This window comes from Myodes glareolus, chromosome 21, assembly GCF_982192425.1.
Source record: "Myodes glareolus chromosome 21, mMyoGla1.1, whole genome shotgun sequence".
In the NCBI taxonomy this organism is placed as follows: Eukaryota; Metazoa; Chordata; class Mammalia; order Rodentia; family Cricetidae; genus Myodes; species Myodes glareolus.
In genome coordinates, this window is record NC_142046.1 from 14,834,469 (window position 1) to 14,853,467 (window position 18,999).

At 52.0% G+C, this 18,999-nt stretch overlaps 2 long non-coding RNA genes across 2 annotated transcripts; one reads left to right on the plus strand and one right to left on the minus strand.

Moving 5' to 3' along the window:
- The first annotated feature begins 2,599 nt into the window (after positions 1-2,599).
- On the plus strand, positions 2,600-15,660 carry LOC125398908 (uncharacterized). Its single transcript, XR_007231550.3, has 5 exons — positions 2,600-2,824; positions 4,069-4,144; positions 4,430-4,622; positions 14,906-15,085; positions 15,208-15,660. It is a non-coding gene; the product is annotated as an uncharacterized LOC125398908 (long non-coding RNA).
- A 131-nt stretch (positions 15,661-15,791) lies between these two features.
- LOC146890487 (uncharacterized) lies at positions 15,792-18,382 on the minus strand. The gene is made up of 2 exons (XR_014998911.2): positions 17,369-18,382; positions 15,792-16,712 (listed from the first exon to the last, which is right to left on the minus strand). It is a non-coding gene; the product is annotated as an uncharacterized LOC146890487 (long non-coding RNA).
- Between the last annotated feature and the right edge of the window lie 617 nt (positions 18,383-18,999).

Consider the following 18,999-nt stretch of genomic DNA (forward strand, 5'->3'; position numbering starts at 1 on the left):
TAACTGCCCGACTGAATGAAAAGGAGAGAGCTAAAGAGTAAGCACCCATCCCTCTGCTTGTGACACAACGTGATCAGCTAACTCAAGGTTCTGCTCTCATGATGTCCCCGCCGTGGTGGGCTGTAGCCCCCAACTGTGACCCAGATCAAATCTCTCCTCCCTTCAGCCATGTGTGTCATGTTTCATGACAGGAACATGTCAAACACATGCCTCTCAGTACTTGGGCTCGAGCCCTCTCTTCTGTCCACCTCTGTGTGACTGTTGAGGTTTCCATGGGGACAGTACCTTTCACCTGGTGGCATCAGAGAAGGAGATGAGATGCGGATACAGGCGTCATGTATTGTGCCTGAGCCACAGGGGCTGGTTTCACAGTTGACCTGGGTTATGCCACCGAGCCAAGAGGGGCCATGAGGCTTGGAACTGCTGATCCACCTATGCAGCCCAGCTTGGCCCTGCTCCCAAGAGCCACTTCGAGGTGCTGGCAGTCTGCATGGGAACCTTCATGCATAATTTCCACACAGAAATGGCAGCTCCTTTTTTTGCCCATTGGTCCTGGCTTGAAGACCTCTTTGTCATTAGATGTAGCTGTAGCTTTGAGTTCAGTGAGTCCTGTGCTGTGCCTTTCCCTCCTGTTCCCAAGTAACCAAGATGTCAACCTGGCAGACTGGCGCTGTGCAAGGAGAAACACAGGAGATGTGGCGGGTCCAGAGACCATGTGTCCAGTGTCCGAGGACACACCACCACCACCACCACTGTGGTTAGCTCTCAGCTCATCGAGCTGGGCCCAGTTTCTTGCTCGAGTTTATCTCTTAAGCCATTGCTCTAGGGAAGACCAGCGGGCATCATGACCTTGTCTAAGCCATTGCTCTAGGGAAGACCAATGGACATCATGACCTTGTCTAAGTCATTGCTCTAGGGAAGACCAGCGGGCATCATGACCTTGTCTAAGCCATTGCTCTAGAGAAGACCACTGGGCATCATGACCTTGTCTAAGTCATTGCTCTAGGGAAGACCAGTGGGCATCATGACCTTGTCTAAGTCATTGCTCTAGGGAAGACCAGCGGGCATCATGACCTTGTCCCTCCCTACTGTAACCCTCTCTAGTCATCACATATGTCCCTTGATCTTAGTTAGCGTGGTGAACTCCTTTGAACCAGTCACCATGCCGTTTTACACCTGGGGAAACTGAGACCACCCAAGGGCACAGCACAGGACAGCAGAGGTGGCTGGTTCTCCTGGGGCTGACCCATCTGTCCAGCTTGGACTGCAGGGTTCCTGTCTCTCTAAAGTGCTGCCTGCCTGCTGTCCTGGCCCAGGGCATGTCCAAGAGGCCAAAGTCACCAGATGGTCATGCAAAGCAGCTGCTGTCTTTTGGAGATGGCTGGCAGCCAGAGCCACCGAGGGAAAGGGCAATGGATTCAGACTTCACAGCCAGTTTCTGGCTGGGATGCCATGGTCCCTGGTAAGGGGCAAGTTCTGGGGTCAGTCAGACCTAAGCTTACTCCTAACAGCCTCCTAGCTGCGTGACTCTGCGCCGCCCTTGGTCTTGGGTCCCTTTTTCCACTCTGACAGACTGAGGGTCTGGACGACATCCTAGGTGGAAGGTCTTCACCCAGTGCTGTTTAACTAGGGCCACCCTTTCCCAGGCAGGGCAAGGGCTCCACTCTTGGTCCTTGACCGATCAAAACACAGACAGTTCACCGGGCCTGCCTAGGTCACATGACAGGCTGAAGTCCATTGCTGCCTCTTTCTAGTGTTCTTGATCATATTCCAAAGGACAAGGAAGGTAGATGTGTAGGAACGGGGCAGGGAGACACAGAGAAGTTTGCAGTCTTGTGTTGACCCTGCACATGGGGCCTCTCCATAGCAGACACTTACCCAATCCTTGCTAAATAACCTAGTAAATATTTAGGCAGAACAGTTAGATGGATGAGTGGATGGGTGGGTGTGCAAACGGTCCATTGAGAGGGTGACACCCAGTTCTCTGTTGTCCTGAGTCCCAAGCACAGCTAGCACCCTAGCTGCCAGTCCTTTCCTTCTTCCTGTTGGCTGAGTCACTGCCCTGGGCTTGTCCCAGAACTGGTAACACAGAAGAAAGGAAGACACAGAGAGCATCAGGACCTCACCCTCAGCCCTGAAATGAGGAAACTGAGGCAGGCAGGGCGGAGTCCTGACCTCACCACTTCCCCAGCAGCTGGGAGCCTCTACCCCTGCCTGGCTCCCTCACTGCCACAGGGGGAGTCTTAAGCCTCTTTTGCTGGGTTTCTGGAAACTGGGGGTGGGGTGGGGCCAGTCAGCACATCTGATTCCCGGAGGCCTTGTCAGTCATCCTCAATCCTCCACGTGGCTCCCGGGAAGCCCTGTGGCCTCTGCCCAATGAAAACCCCCACCCTCCCCACCGAGTTGCTTCCTCTTTATCCTTTCTCCTAGGCCTCTCTTGTCCTCCTCCAGGGCTGGGTAGCAGGACACAGGAGCCCAACTCCGCCTCCTGTGACCTTAGGGTGGTCCCCCAACCTCCCTCTGGAGCCCAGCCCCCAGGCTCCAGGAGTCCTTGACCACAGGCAAGGGCTGTCTTCTTTCTCCTCTCTCTGTCGGTGGGTAACCACCCCCACCCTCACCCTGCTCTCTAGCCCCCTTCCCTTTCTCTCGCCATCTCGTGGACTCTCCCATAGGGAGACTCCCACCCACAGCCAGCTTCTCCCTCCTCCGCCCTCCCTCCACAGAGAATGCCAAGTCTGCAGCTTTCCTGCGACCTTGAACAGGCAGCAGCTCCGTGCTTGCCTGGGAGAGCCTCGGGGAGGGGCCTAAGAGCTGAGCCCTGCAGGTTGGTACTGGCTAGGTGTCCGGACCCAGTGTATCCCAGTTACCTCGGCTTTATTTCCACCCGCTGGCCCTTGCCGTCTCCCTCACTGTTTCCTCCTCGCTCGCTATCTTTATGACACATCCTACTGTTAGAAGCCAGTTGCAGGGAGGTGGAGATTCTTGGCTTCTCTGTTTAGAAACGCCTGGACCAGGCCTGGCAAACCGTAGTTGCTCAAAGCCAGGCTGGGAACCAAAAAGCACTCCCTGCTCTTAACAACACCATTCACTGAGTGGTTCAACCGGGACGCCACCTCACGTCTACCTTGCCTAATATCGTGCCAGAACCCTATGAGAAGAGAGGTAAACCGAGGCACTCAGTAGTAGGCTGTCGAGTCTAGACCTGAACCCACTGCGTTCTCGGTCCTTCCTCCCGTCACCACCTCTTTCCAGCCTGGGGTGGCAGGTGCATCTTTGGTCCCCTCTGGAGAAGCAGAAGGTCAGCCAAACGCCTCCGCCCAGGCCTCACGGCCACCCCCAACCCGGCCACCGTGAGCTCAGCCCGCGCCCACCGGGAGCCGGGGAGGGAGAGAAAAATGAGTTTTCCCGGCGCCCGGTGGCGGTGTCAATTGATCGCGCGCGGGCGGGGGCGCGCGGCGGGCTGGGGGCCTGGCTCGCAGCTGCCGGCGCGCAATTATCGGGAAAAAACCCGGGCGGCTGCGGCGCTGAAATTAGTTATCGATCCCTCGGCGGGGCCGCGCTCGACGCTGACGGCTGCAGACCCCGGCCGGGCCCGGGGGCGGGGCCTCCCCGGCACTCCCGGGCATCCCCCTGCTCCCGCTCACCCCGCCGCCCATTGACGCTCAGTTGACCGCCCTGCCCTCCTCCACAAGCCTACCACTGCCAAGGGCTCAGCTCGCGCACTGTGTGTCCAGGAGCCTGAGAAAGTTCGAGAATCCTCTGAGCCTCAGGCTGCTCGGCTGTAAGCCCAGGCTGAGGTCGTTCCTGAATCTTGATCCTGAAAGAAGCCTCTGGCGGGCTTGTTGGGAACATTTATACGATTTATTTTATCGTTTACATTTATTTACTTAGTGTGTGTGTGTGTGTGTGTGTGTGTGTGTGGCACGTGTGTGTCTGTCCCCAGGTCAGTACAGGTCCTGGGGACAGAACACATGTTGTCTGGCTATGTGGCAAGTTCCTCTATCTGCTGAGCCGTCTGACCCAAGTCAGACATTTATACAATATATACAAAGCACCGATTCTTTGCAGAGGTTCCAGGAGAGATGACATTCCACCTTTCAGATGAGGAAACCAAGTCAGCAAAGGCAGACAGCTGGACATACAAGTGAGCAGCGGGCCTCAACACTCCAGAGCCCGGAACACGGCTAGGAGACGGGGAGAGGCTGGGGGAGTTAGTCTGGGCACCTTAGCCCTGTTGCGCAGAGATTTGCAGCTTGGAAGTGTGGGAGAGATGGCAGCTTGCACTGTCCTAGACCTTCTAAACTTTGTGGGGGGTGTGTGTGGGGGGGTAGGCCTGCTTCTCCTGAGGCTCTTTTGGGTACTACTGTACCCCTGCCAGCCGCAGGTGGGTGGGTGGGGTTAAAACAACAACAAAGGTCTTTCTGTGTAGCCCAGGCTAGCTTGACTCTTGAGCCTCCTGCCTCTGCTTCCTGAATTGTGGTAACTGAGGTATGTACCAGCCTGCCAACACTGCACATTTTCGTGAAACCTGGGTAGAGTGTGTGCCACTGAGAACAGGACAACCCCTCCCTCCCATGGGGCAAGACTTGGGCCTTCTCTCTACACGTCTCCCCAAACCTGTGGTGAGTTCAGGGGCTGAGGGACTAGGCTTGGGTGGAAGGTCAGTCACCAGGGGACACCAAGGCCAACTTGAACAAAAACTGACAGCTTAGAGCAGCTGGGAAAAAAAAGCCAGTGTGTGGGGAAGGGGCAGGTGCTGCCCAGAGGCAGGGTGGAAAGACCACAGGCTTGGGGTAACTGGGGGTATTTGGGAGGAGTTTGAACAGCAGGGAGGCTCAGCCCAGCTCCTCTACTGGGAGCCTCTGCTGTCTCAGTCCACTCGAACTGCAGGAATCCTGTGTTGGAGGCACGGCTGGACCTGATCTCAGCTGGTAGAAGGCTTGCCTGATGTGAGAGGTTCTCCATAGACCTGAGCATGGTGGTGGTGTCTGCCCGCAACCCCAGCACTTGGAAGGCAGAGGCAGGAGGATGGAGAGCTTAAGATCATTCTTGTCTATGTAGCTAATTTGCAGCCAGACTAGGCTACAAGCAATCCTGTCTCAAAACCAGACCAAGTGGTTGCTACAGAGCCACCATGAGGTTCCGCTGGGTTTGTCTGTTGTCCTGAATCCGGACTCAGGAAGGTATGGCTTTCTATTCTCTTCCATCTTTCTTTTAGATGCTGGCTAGAGCCTCGGTCCTACTATTTCCCTGATTCTTTTGGGTTTTTCACTCTTTCTTTAAGGCCCCCATCCCTACCATGCGGCTGCTGGTCTACGACATGGCTGACTTCCATGCAGGCTCAAAGGCCATGAATTTTCCTCTTGCCTCTCCATCGACCCTCTCTGGGCAGCTGCTGAGATTGGCAGCTTACTGCCCTGCAGCAAGTTGACTGCTTTATTTCTTTGATTTTTTTCAGACAGGGTCTCACTATGTAACCCAGCTGGCCTGGAATCCACTCTGTAGACCAGGCTGGCCTCGAACTCACAGAGCTCTGCCTGCCTCTGTCTCCGGAGTGCTGGGATTAAGGGTGTGTATCACTAAGCCTGGCTGGGGTTTTCTTTTAAACTGTGATAAAATTCCCCTAAACTTCAAAACAAAACAGACGGACAAACCAACCAACCAACCAACCAACCCATAGACTGGAGAGATGACTTAGCAGTTGAGAGCAGAGACAAGCACAGAACCTGAGTTCTGTTCCCAGCACCCTCACAAAGTGCATCACGACCCCCTGTTGTTCCCATTCTGGGGTACTTATGTTCTTCTGGCCTCCCTGGGCACCCACACTCACATGCACTTACACACACAGACAACAATGAAGATAAAATAGTTAAGTCTTTTTTTTAAAAAAAATCTTTATTAACAAAAGCAAAGCCCCACCAAGTCAGTCAATCAAATGGGCAAATGGGCTGGGTCTAAGGGGCAGGTCCACCCTCTGGTTCTCTCCCAATTCTCCTGGCCTTTCCCACAATGGACACTACAGAGCCAGTTGGTCCTCAGGATCTGATCTCCTCTGGGACAAGATAAGTGTTAGCCATTCTGCTGGTCACAGCTGCCCTGGCCTGGTGCCAAAGGGAGACAGCGTTAGATGGAAGGGGCCAAAGGAATGCTGGGTTGCTGTTCCTCCTCCCCTCTGGGGTCTGGAATCCTGGAGAGTGTGAGGAAATGGGTGGTAGGTGTCTCTCCTGGAAATATAGGGACAGACTGTCTTGGGGGACAGGACGGCTTTGTGATTTGCAAAGACTGTCGCTCCCTGGCTTAGGACAGGCGAGTAGTGGTTTAGTTCTCACCTGGGATGTCGCAGAGTGCCTGGGGCAACCTTCTGTGGGAATGCGAGAGTTCTCACCATTCCACATGGTGAATGTCTGTGCTGAGAATCAGGGCTTCTCTGCAACTCAGGAGCCACTGAGTGTGTATCTGTAGACATGTACAAGGCCATGTATACGTCTGCAGGTGTAGCAGGGAGATGCCTGTGTCTGTGGCATGGTGTACCTGATATGGGTCTACAGGTGTGTGTGCGTGTGTGCACGCGCCATTCCATCTCTGCACTCCTGAGCGTGGGTTGGCACACCTGTGTATATTTATGCCCACTGGCACCTGTGTGTGTCTTGCACGTGCCTGTGTGTATCTGCTGGCACTTGGTTTTCAGGCTGCATTTATGTGTGGGTAAACACTCCTGCCTGTGAGATGAACTTCCCCATGGATGCAGAGACGGGTGAGTATGGAACAATATATGTGCTTGTGTATCTTTATGTGCTTCTCTGTGTGGCTTCACCATCTCTGTGAACACCTTCATGGTTCCACAGATGTTCGTGTGTAGTTCTGCACCCATGTACACACACTCAGCGACTCTAAGTGCACAGGTGTTTCCGGATGTGCTGGTGTCTGTGTTTGCCTCCATGTGCTTTCAGAATGTCCTGAGTGTTGAGTGTGACTGCTCACTCATGGGGATCAATGCACACTCATGGGGATCACAACATACCCATGGGGAGCACAGCACACTTATGGGGAGCACAACACACCCATGGGGAGCATAACACACCCATGAGGAGCACAACATACCCATGGGGAGCAGAGCACACTCATGCAGAGAAAGGCATTCTCCTGGCTTCTGCAGCACTTGAGAGGACATAGTAGACACAGTGGGGCTTGGCTGCCCACTGCTGGGTACAGGATACTAAAGAGAAAAGCAGCAGCCATCAACTCAGCCAGCTTCCCCTCCCCAGCTGGAGTTCAGGGAAATGGTTTCTACTGCTGCTCCCCCAGGCATCCAGGGCTGGCAGGGGCAGCAGGCAGCAGGTGGCTTGGAAGAGCAGGCTGAGGCTTTCCAGCGCTCCTTGCCAAGAGAGGCTCTTGTGAGCCTCTGAGCTTCCAGGGACCCAGGGCCGCCACTATGTCCACCATGCACCCCTGCACCTGCATCTGAGCCTGGCTTCTCGTGACCTTTCCGGTGTTCATAGTTCATAGCCCTAGGCAGCTAGAACAGCCTCCAAGGCTCCAAGGAAGGGCTCCAGGTCCAAGTGCCCACCCGAGTGAGTGTGATGGAGTCCAGGGTGTGGGGCACCAGCATGCTTGCTTCTCTCTCTCTCTCTCTCTCTCTCTCTCCTCCTTCTCCTCCTCCTCCTCCTCCTCCCATTTCTTCCTGTCTCCCTCTCCATGTCTCTTTTTAAACTATTTATTTATTTATTATGCATACAATATTCTTTCTGCATGTATGCCTGCAAGCCAGAAGAGGGCACCAGACCTCATTACAGATGGTTGTGAGCCACCAAGCGGTTGCTGGGAATTGAACTCAGGACCTTTGGAAGAGCAGGCAATGCTCTTAACCACTGAGCCATCTCTCCAGCCCCCTCTCTCCATGTTTTGATTTTCCATGCTGCTCTTTCCAGCTTACTCTACTCCCCGTGAAGTCTCTCACCTCTGTGGTTCTGCCCATTTCCTTACCAGGGATGGGCCACAGTTCTTCATCCTCTCAAAAGCTTGGGATCACTCAAAGCATCCCTCCTGATCACTACGAGGATCCCCTGGCCATCCCTAGTTTCCCTCCATGCAGTCTTCCCCAGGGACCTCCACCTCACCCTGAACCATGGTTCTCCCTGGTTGTGGCTGGTTCGGCTTGCCTCTGAGGACTGGCAGGGAGACTTCCTGACTTCTCTGTCTCCCTTACACCTGTCCATCAGGAGGATACAAACTTGCTACCCTGCTCCAGATCTCTTTGTATCCTAACTCCCTTCTCCCCCACTCCTTCCATCCTCCTCTCCCCTCCTCTGCTGTGCCTTACTCCTCACTCCTACACCACTTCCCAGAATTCCTCCTGTCAACTGTTCTCTGTTCGTTGCCTGGGGTAGACCCACACTAGTGCCTCGTGGGAAGGAACCCAAATCTATCTACTGGACTCAATGGCACCCTGTTTTCTTGATATGTGTCCCTTGAAGCCACTTGTGAGTGATAGTCACTTTTTTAAAAAAAAATTATTTATGTTTGTCTATATGCATGCCTACATGCCAGAAGAAGACATCAGATCCCATTATATGTAGTTGTGAGTCACCATGTGGTTGCTGTGAGTTAAACTCAGGACCTCTGGGAGAGCGATCAATGCTCAGTGCTCTTAACTGCTGAGCCATCTCTCCAGCTCAATAGTGTTTTGTTTTGTTTTTGTTTTTATTTATTTATTTTTTAGACAGTATCATCACTGTGTAGTCCTGGCTGACCTTGAACTCACTATGTAGACCAGGCTGGCCTCAAACTCACAGTTACCTGTCTGCCTCTGCCTCCTGAGTGCTGAGATTAAAGGCCCAACTGATAGTCGGTCTTGGTTGTTAATGTGACAGGATGGAGAAGCACCTAGATTAGTAATTGCACACGTGTGGGAGGGAGAGTTGGGGAAGAAGGAAGGTTCCCCCTACCTTCAGTGACAACATCCAGTAAGCTCCAGGCCAAGATGGGAGAGAGGAAGCGAGGAGGCCACCTGGGTACTGGCCGCCTCTCTCTGCTTCCTGGCTGCTGTGATGCGAGGAACTTTGCTCCTGAGGCATTTGAAGCCATGAGCCAAAAGAATCCTCCTCATTTTAAGTTTTCTTTGTCACAGGAAAAGCATATGGAATGGAGTCATCGAGGTTACTAAACCCGACCACCGACTCTTCTCTGCTTTATCAGAAAAAATCTGGAAATGCAGGGCTAAGTGTGGTGCATCCCTGGGGTCCCCACGCTCAGGGGGCAGGGGCAGGGGGAGCACAAATAAAGAAATAAATAAAAAGAATTAGAGCTGGAGAGATGGCTCCGTGGCTCAGAGCGTGTCCTCTGCAAGCGTGAGGACTGGAGTTTGAATTCCGACTCCCGTATAACAGGTTGGGTGTCCTAGCCAACATCTGTGAACAGCTCCAAGATGGGAGAAGAAAGGGTTTCTAGGGCTTGCTGGCTTCCAAGCTAACAGAGAGAACCTCTCCCTAGATTCAGGGAGAGACCCTGCCTCAAAGGAAGAGGTGGAGAGTGGTGGAGGAGGACACCCCGCACATTCTCTCTCTCTCTCTCTCTCTCTCTCTCTCTCTCTCTCACACACACACACACACACACACACACACACAGTCACACACACACAGTCACACACACACACACACACACACATTAATTTGTTATTTTTTTAAAGTGACACGCAGATCTGGAGGCAGAGGCAGGTGGATTTCTGAGTTCAAGGCCAGCCTGGTCTACAGAGTGAGATCCAGGACAGCCAAGGCTACACAGAGAAACCCTGTCTCAAAACAAACAAACAAACGAACAAACAAAAAAGTGACATGCAATTTAAATAATTTGTAGAACGCTGTCACCAGAGCTAACAGGTAGTTCCGATAGATGCTCAGAAGGCAAACATGCCCATGGAGATGCAGACACTGAAGCTGTGCTCGTGGTTTCAGCCGGGAGCAAGGACTGAGCTGGGAGTCGGACTAGACGCCACTCCTGTGAGATGCTGGCAAAGAATTTGTTCTCATGTTGTCTGTGTTCTGAGACTTTGAGGAAGGGCTAACAGTGATGAGATAACTGGTTTGGTAGAAGGAATGTCAAGGTAGGTCAGAATTCAGGCTGTGGCATGGTTATTACTGGCTACTGTTAGCCAGATTTATGGTGAAAATGAAGATCAGAAAGTAGACTCAAAATGTGCTGTGTAAGCCAGGCAGTGGTGGCTCACACCTTTAATCCCAGCACTTTGGAGGCAGAGGCAGGTGGATCTCTGTGAGTTCAAGGCCAGCATGGTCTACAAGAGCTAGTTCTAGGCCAGGCTCTAAAACTAACTACAGAGAAACCCTGTCTTGAAAAGCCAGATAGATAAATTAATTAATTAATTAATTAAAAATTAAAAAGTGCTGTTCAATCAGAAAAGTCATGGGAATTGAAGGGAAAGTGAAACATGAGTAATAAAAACTCAGAGAAAAAAAATGGGGTTCAACATGAAGGTCAGAAAAGTAAAACAGCCAGCCACTGGCTCTTACCTCTACCTCAATCTGAAATGGCAATCCTGCCTCCAGAAAACCTCAGAATGAGACTGTCTGAGAGCTGTCTCCTCCCATTTTATAATCCTTCCTAGGGCTGGGATCATAGGTGTGCACCACTACTACTAATCTCAGTAGTGTGGCTACTGAGATTAAAGATGTGTGTTATTGTTGCCTGGTCTTTAAGGCTGATCAGTGTGGCTGTTTTACTCTTCTGATCTTCAGGCAAGCTTTATTTATTAAAATACAAGTGAAATGCCACTACAGGGAAGTTTCTGAAGAGATTAGAGCCCCTACAGACGGTCAAGATGGGAGCTGGAGAGATGGCTCACAGGTTAAGCATGCATGCTGTTCTCGCAGAAGACTGGAGCTCAGTTCCTAGCACCCATGCCAGGCAGATGTAATCATCTGTAGTTACATGTCGTCCTCTTCTGGACATGCCTGTACACAGGCACAAACAGACAAGCCTGGTGACCTAAATTTGATTCTCAGGATGTGCACGGCAGAAGGAGAGAAATGACTTCTGTAAGTTGTCCTGTGACCTGTGCTCATGTATGACCTGTGCTCATGTATTCCCATGTGCATGCGAACACATGCAACAGATAGATTGTAGTAAGAGGAGCGGCAGGCTGCGTCCTGCCCTGCTAGCTTATACCTGAAATAACCACACAGAAATTGTATTAATTAAATTACTGCCTAGCCCATTAGCTCTAGCCTCTTATTGGCTAACTCTCACATATTGATTAACCCATTTCTGTTAAATCTGTGTATCACCGTGTGACTGTGGCTTACCGGCAAGATTCTAGCCTACGTCTGTCTTAGGCCTGAGATTCATGACGTATGCCACACTTCCCTTCTTCCCAACATTCTGTTCTGTCTACTCCACCCACCCAAGGGCTGGGCAAGGCAGTCTCTTTATTCAACCATTGAAAGCAACACATAGAAAGAAGAACCTCCTACACCATTTCCCCTTTATGCAGCCTGCTCCTCCCACTACAACAGATAGATAGATGGAAAGATAGATAGATGATAGATAGACAGATAGACAGACAGACAGAGACATTTAATAAAAGAATTTTGAAAGCTAAATCCCTTGCATTGGTACAATAGGAAAAATGCCTTGGGGCCAGTTCTTGAGAACTGGCCAGACCCCACCCGTTGTAGAATATTATTTTAAGGTGTGTTACTTTGTTTATGCTGTGGAGCATTTGTTTAATGATGTAAAGATGTGTTGCTTTTGTTTGTGTTGCATTTGTTTTAACTCTGTGAAGCTGTGATTCTTTGCCTGATTGATCTAATAAAGAGTTGAATGACCAATCGCAAGGCAAGAAAAAGGAATAGGCAGGGTTGGCAGGCAGAGAGAATAAATAGGAGGAGAACAAGGAGAGGAGGATGTCAGAGGCCAGCCACACAGTCACCCAGCCAGCCATGGAATAAGAGTGAAAGTAAGACATAGAGAAGAAAAGGAAGAAGTCCAAAGGCAAAAGGTAGTCAGGATAATTTAAGAAAAACTGGCAAGAAATAAGCCAGGCTAAGGCCATGCATTTATAAGAAAGAATAAGATTCGTGTGTGATTTATTTGGGAACTTGGTGGCAGCCCCCCCCCCAAAAGACCAAAGAACAAATAATAAGAACAAAGAATAAAATTCAGCTAACAGCTTTTTGGCATCCAACATAGGGCTTGAGTGGAAGAAAATCTAGGTGCACCCAGCCGTGGCTGGCTGAAGGATATAAAAGAGGAAATTCATTTGAGACTCTTTCTCTTGAGAAGTGAGTGCCTCCGGGTGCCCTTTGAGCACAGGCCATCTCAGAAGTTGTTTCTCCAGGACTCTGTACTCTCCTGAGCTACCAAGCCCTCAGACTCCTGAAGCCACTGTCTAAGAGGGCCCAGCCACATTCAGATGAAGGACAGACCTTATCTCGACCATGTGGTCTGTTTTGCAAAATATAAGAGTTGAAGGATGGGGCAGGGGAGGTGGCTCAGTGGTTAAGAGCACTGGCTGTTTTTCCAGAGGGCCTGGGTTCAATCTCCAGCACCCACATGGCAGCTCACAACTGTCTGTAACTCCAGTTCCAGGGAATCTGATATCCTCATACAGACATACAGGCAAAACACCAGTGTACATGAAACAAAAATAATAAATAAATTAAAAAAAATAGTTGTGGGGTCATGGAGGCTTCCACCCAGACTTCAAAAGAAAGCCAGGAAGATCCAGAGGTGAGTAGATCCCTGCAGGCAGTCTCCTATGGGTGATGTGTAACACTGAAGCCTAAATGCAGAGGTGACCTCAGGATGCTGGAGATGCCAGGAACGTGGAATCCACAAGCAACAAGTGGAGTGAGCCAGAGAGAGAGAGGCCTTGTGAGTTAAACTGTAAACCATGGGCAGGGCTGTGGGAGTTGGGAGAACTCTGATGCTCTGGGCAGAAAGTATAGAATTTAATGTTCCCTCAGATTTTGTTGTTCTGTGGTCCATGCCTTCCTGTAGTCTCCCTTTCTGTTTGCCCTGTGTCATTGCATATGAATGTATGTAACTTGCTTTTCTTCCCTAAAGATTTTTTTAAACTATGTATAGTATATATAGATATATTTTGGGGGGGAGGGTACTTGAGTGCAGTTGCCTCAGAAGTCAGAGATAGCAGATTCCCCCCCCCCCAGATGCTAGAGTTGCAGGTCGTTGTGAACTGCCTACAGTGGATGCTGGGACCGGAACACAGGTTCTTTGCAAGTGAAACAAATACTCTTAACTGTTGAACCATTTCTCCAGCCCTGTGATTTGATTCCTTATTCCTTAATAATTGTCATTTATTCCGGAAGTTACCAAAACTATCACTAAGGGTTCGCCAAGGGAATGAGGAGGCTCAGACACCGATTGGGGGTTGTCAGGAGTTTGGAGGAGGAGGAATATGTGAGGGAACCCCAACTGTCCTCCTGATCTAACGCCATGGAAAAGCCCTCCTGTGGCCGGCTCCCTCCCCACCTCCCATATCCAGTTTTTCTCAGGAGGAGGTGGGTTGGGGACTTAGGAAGAGGGTGTAGTGTGAGCGGGTCCCAGGAGAGGGAAAGGCACTGAGGGGAGGGTCCCCCATTTCACAGACACTTACAGCAGAAATTGGGGAAGCCTGCTGAACCAGGACTCCCTCCTAGCCTGGATTTTGGTCTCTTGTTTTGAAAGGGCTACAGACAACACTTTGCCGTGAATCTCAGACAGGATTTGAACCTGAGCTTTGAACCAGCTTAGGACTGTTGATGGAGGATGTGAGGCTGTTGATGGAGGTTGTGGGGACTGTTGATGGAGGCTGTGGAACTGTTGATGGAGACTGTGGGACTGTTGATGGAGGCTGTGAGACTGTTGATGGAGGCTGTGGGGACTGTTGATGGAGGTTGTGGGGCTGTTGATAGAGGCTGTGGGACTGTTGGTGGAGGCCGTGGGACTGTTGATGGAGACTGTAGGACTGTTGATGAAGGTTGTGGGACTGTCGATGGAGGCTGTGGGGACTGTCGATGGAGGCTGTGGGACTGTTGATGGAGACTGTAGGACTGTTGGTGGAGACTGTGGGACTGTTGATGGAGACTGTAGGACTGTTGGTGGAGGCTGTGGGGCTGTTGACAGAGACTGTGGGACTGTTGGTGGAGGCTGTGGGACTGTTGGTGGAGGCTGTGGGACTGTTGGTGGAGGCCGTGGGACTGTTGATGGAGACTGTAGGACTGTTGACGAAGGTTGTGGGACTGTCGATGGAGGCTGTGGGGACTGTCGATGGAGGCTGTGGGACTGTTGATGGAGACTGTAGGACTGTTGGTGGAGACTGTGGGACTGTTGATGGAGACTGTAGGACTGTTGGTGGAGGCTGTGGGGCTGTTGACAGAGACTGTGGGACTGTTGGTGGAGGCTGTGGGACTGTTGGTGGAGGCTGTGGGGCTGTTGGTGGAGGCTGTGGGGCTGTTGGTGGAGGCTGTGGGACTGTTGATGGAGGCTGTGGACTGTTGGTGGAGGCTGTAGGTACTATTGGAGATGCACTGAGACTATTGGGCATTTGGCCTGCAGGACAGACATTAGGGTGAATGTTCTTTAAAGCAGCATGTTTGGTGCCTGGTTGATGGGGCAGACTTGGGACGCTCATTTGGAATGTCACTTGAGTACCGTATTAGAAAAGCGTATCTCTGGGTGTGTCTGTGAGGGCCTTCCCCAAGAATCTTAAGGTGGCATATCATCTCTGAACGTGGGTGGCCCCACACCGGGACCCTGCTAGAATAAAGGGAGGAGAAAGAGAAACGCTTGGTGTGAGCGTCTGTCCTCTCCCTCCCTCTCCCCTTCCCTCCTTTAATGAGAGGCGCACCCAAGAGTGGGAACAAATAATCCTTGCACTGAATTGTCTCTACAGATACTGTGCTCTCGGCTGCAGGACACAACCCTCTGGGACTCTTTCCGCTCTACCTCTCGGTTAACTGATGTAATGGAGGTTTGGATGAAAATGTCCCTGCATAAACTCGTACATGCACTCGAAAGCTTGATCTGGCGGCACTGTTTGGGGACGCTCAGGACTGTGGCCTCGCTGTGGGAAGTATGTCACCAGCTGCGTCTGCCATGGTGTCCCACCATCACGTACTCCGGTCCCTCTAGAACTGTAAGCCCAAACAAGCCCTTCCTTCCATAAGCTGACTTGCTCATGGTGTTTCACCACAGAAAGTTCCTGACGCACGTGTCTGCGGCTCTGCCCTTGGCCCTCCGCTTTCCCCGGCAGCGCACACAGTGCCTACGACTTCCAGGAAGCCGGTCCTGTCATCTTCTAAACACCAAGATTCATCATGTCTGTGCCCCTGCGGCCTCCCCGCCTAACATCTCAGGTCACACAGTCCCCTTCCTACCCTGAGCTCCTCCTCTGCGCTGGCCTTCCTAGGGAGCACAGTCCAGCCAAGGTCTCTGCCACCTTCTCCTTGCCTCCAGCTCCTCCTCCTCATCCTCTTACCCAGTCAGTCACTGTCTGCGCTTGGGGTTGCTTGAGTTCTGGGTGGTGGGGAAAATCCGTGATGATTTCTCCCTAGCTGACGCTTCTACTTCTCTCCTGGGACTCCAATGGCACATACTGTGTGCTTGGAGTGGCCTTACTGCTTGCCAACAACGCGTGTTGCGTGCTTAGGGCGACCTCGCCGCTCCGTCACGCTCTCCTCTCCGCATCCGATTTCCTCCTGCTGCTTCTGCTCTCTTCCTTGGTTATTTTTTATGTTTTGGGTATTTTATATGTCTTATGTGTTACTCTACGCAAGGAATCAATCACACCCATGTATTTTTCACCGCCGGCACTGTCAACCCTAAAACTTGAATTTAGGGCTTGAAGGAGATGGCGAAGTGGGTAAGGGGTGCGGCCGCCAAGGCTGACCAAGTGGGTTTGAGCTCCAGGATCCTCGTGACAGTAAGAGAACTGAGTCCTGTAAGTCATCCTTTATAAGGGGAGGAAGAGATGGTTTTGAATTACAGTCCTCCTCCTGCCTCAGCCTGCTCAACCCCCGAATTCCTGAACTGAAGCCATCCACCCAGCTTCTTCTTTGCTTCCTGGACTTCTTTTTACTCCTCCGTTGTAGATCTGTTTATGCCCCGTGCTGAGACGGAGCCACGGCCTTGTTTCCCACCGCTGCGCTACAGCTCTGCCGTCGTTATTATTATTTTTTATCCTGTTAGGCACCGCGGGTTGGCCTCAAAATCAGGCTCCTCTGCCTGTGTCTCCTGAGTGCTGGGATTATAGCTGTATGCGAGCACGTTCAGTTATGACTGTCAATTTTTTTTTATTAGATGGCAGAGGCTGCAAATTTTGGATATTTTTGTGTCTGTGTAAACCTTCGGCATTGTTCCGGAAAGCAGTTCCTTGGGAACCAATCCGTCCTTTCCAGTCTTGTTTTCTGATTTCTCAGGCAGGGCTGGAGCGCTCACTTAGGACTAGTTACTGGTTACTGAACATCTCAGAAGCCGCCCTGCCCGGGGTCGAAGGAGCAGCAGTTTTGAGGTCTGGCTGGTGGGAAGGCATCATTCCAGGCCCGTGTGAGCACCAGGCACTGTGCTCCGAACCCTTCTCAATGGTTCTTTGACCCTTTACAAACAGATGCATCGGCCAGGCATGGTAGTGCACGCCTTTAATACCCAGCGCTTGGGAGGCAGAAGCAGGTGGATCTCTGTGTGTTCTAGACCAGCATGGTCTACAAAGAGAGTTCCAGGACAGTCAGAACTGTCATGCAAACAAACCATGTTTCAAAAAGCAAGCAAACAAACAAAAAACCAAACAGCTGCATCAAGCCCTACTAGGTGACTCCACGGGGCTACCCTCTCAATTCCACATGCATGCCATAGAACACACACACACACACACACACACACACACACCCCACACATAATAAATAAATCTACTTTTAAAGGGAGGATTTGAAACCAGCAGCAGTAAGCTGACTGCAGGGGTACTGGGGACTTGGTTGGGAACCCACCTACTGCACAGGCCTGAGGCCCTGAGTCTGGGGCAGTGACTGGCTGGGCAGTGAGTCTGCTGGGGTGGCAGAGACGCGATCCCAGTGGTTGACCAGAGCCTAGCAGAGGTTTGGTGAGAGAGCTCGGTGTGAAGAAGACCCCTGGCCTTGACCTCAGGCCTCTGCCAGCACACCCCCCCCACACACACACACCTGCATGCGTATTCATGTGCTGTGCACACACGACAAACAGGAGCACACTCCACAGGCTCTCACATAGACACTAAATAAATAATTGAACTAATTAAAAATCCAACACAAACCCACGCATCATGGGTTCCCGGCCAGAAGTGACCATCAATTGTCAACACCTTCTGAATCTACTGAGCTCCTACCTCTCAGACATCCAGATTCATCTCTTGCTGGGTGACACCCATGGGCACCCAGGACTCGGGCTCGGGTCTGCTCCGGTCCTCATGCCCAGAAGAAGATGCGCTCGTCTTTCCAGACTCCAGTCCCCAGCAGCCGTCTCCCAGCTTTCAGGCCCCCCTCATTTCCTTTGCATTCATTTTAAAGGCCTGCCAGCCTGCATGGCCGAGCGAGCTGAAGAGCCTGCCATTCTCCAGGGGGAGCTCCTCTTCGGCAGTCTGTGTTCACAAAGCTCTGCCTGCCAGGAGCTCTGGCCTCCTCTAACCTTTTGCTTCTTCTCTGGCCTCAGCAAGGAGGGTGAGGCCCAGTCCAGCACTCCCTGCTGGAGGGAGGGGAAGGCCTCTGGTTCACTCTGGTTCTTCATGTCAAGTCTGTGAGGTAGACCAGGCTCATGGAGGCATGAGGCCCACCCAGCAGCAGAGGTGGCCAGGACCATAGGTCAGGACACCTGCCCTCCTCAGTGCTGCCAGACACACAGGTCACTACCCCAACCCAGTTTACAAGACATAGAGGTTAGGAGGTCTTCTTGGCTCCATCTATTATACGCTTGTCCATGTATACCACACCACAGAATGAATCATGACCATATTTCAAACCACCTGTCTATGAGTACTGGGAAACTGAGGCCCAGTGGCGGGGTTACGGGGTCCGGAGTTATCTGGGTTCAGCATCAGTGGCAGGGCTTGCTGGAGGCCCCGTACCAGTTCCCAGTACCGGTCCTCTGGTTCAGCAAGGAGTCTGCCTCTGAGCGTCCTGCAGGCTGGCCTTTTACGATGGAGTCCAGAGTTTCTCGCTGTCTGGTGCATTTCCAGAGCTCGGAGCCCACTAATGGAGAGAAGCAGGGTCACCCTGAAATGGTCACATACTCCAGGAGGAAGGGAAGCTTCAGGCGAGCAGAGAGCCCAAGGTCAACCTGAGGTCAGACGCTGTCCAGTCTAATTATTCATTAACCAAACAAGTCAGGGCACTGAGTTAATGGCCTGTGGAAAGCTGGGGAAATTCTTCCTGGGAAGGCAGAAGGGCCTGCAAGAGAGGGAGGCCTACACGTGAGGGCTGGCTGGTGGGAGAACAGGAAATGATACAGGGACCATCCAGAGTGACCCAGAGCGATCTTGTCTGTGGCCTGTGGCGGAGGTTGAAGGAGTCTGGTTGGTGGCTTGACCTGGAGGGGTTGCAGAGACCAGCATATTCTGCCCTACCCCCACCCCCCACCCCCCACGCAGCAGAGCCTGTGACTTACTCTGTCTCTCTGAGTTGGTGGCAGCAAGCCAACCCCGTCCACATCAGGGATTTCTGCAGGGTCGCTGGTCTCCCTGAACCTCCTGTCTTTCGCACATGGCTCCCCAACTATGTTTGTGGACAGGGCCAAAGAGAGGCAAGCCATGAGTCCCTCAGTACTGGGGTCCCAGGAAGGGCCCGGGGTGGGGGAGGGAGAGGCGGAGGCTTGTCCTGGAACCTGCGCTGCTGGGGGACTTGAGCTTGGGGGAGGATCTTGTTCACTGGGATGGGGCAGAGAAAGAAGAGGAAGGGTTGAAATGAGTTGAGATCCGGGGGAGCAGGTAGGCAGGAGAAAACAAAGTTATAGATGGAGTCCAGA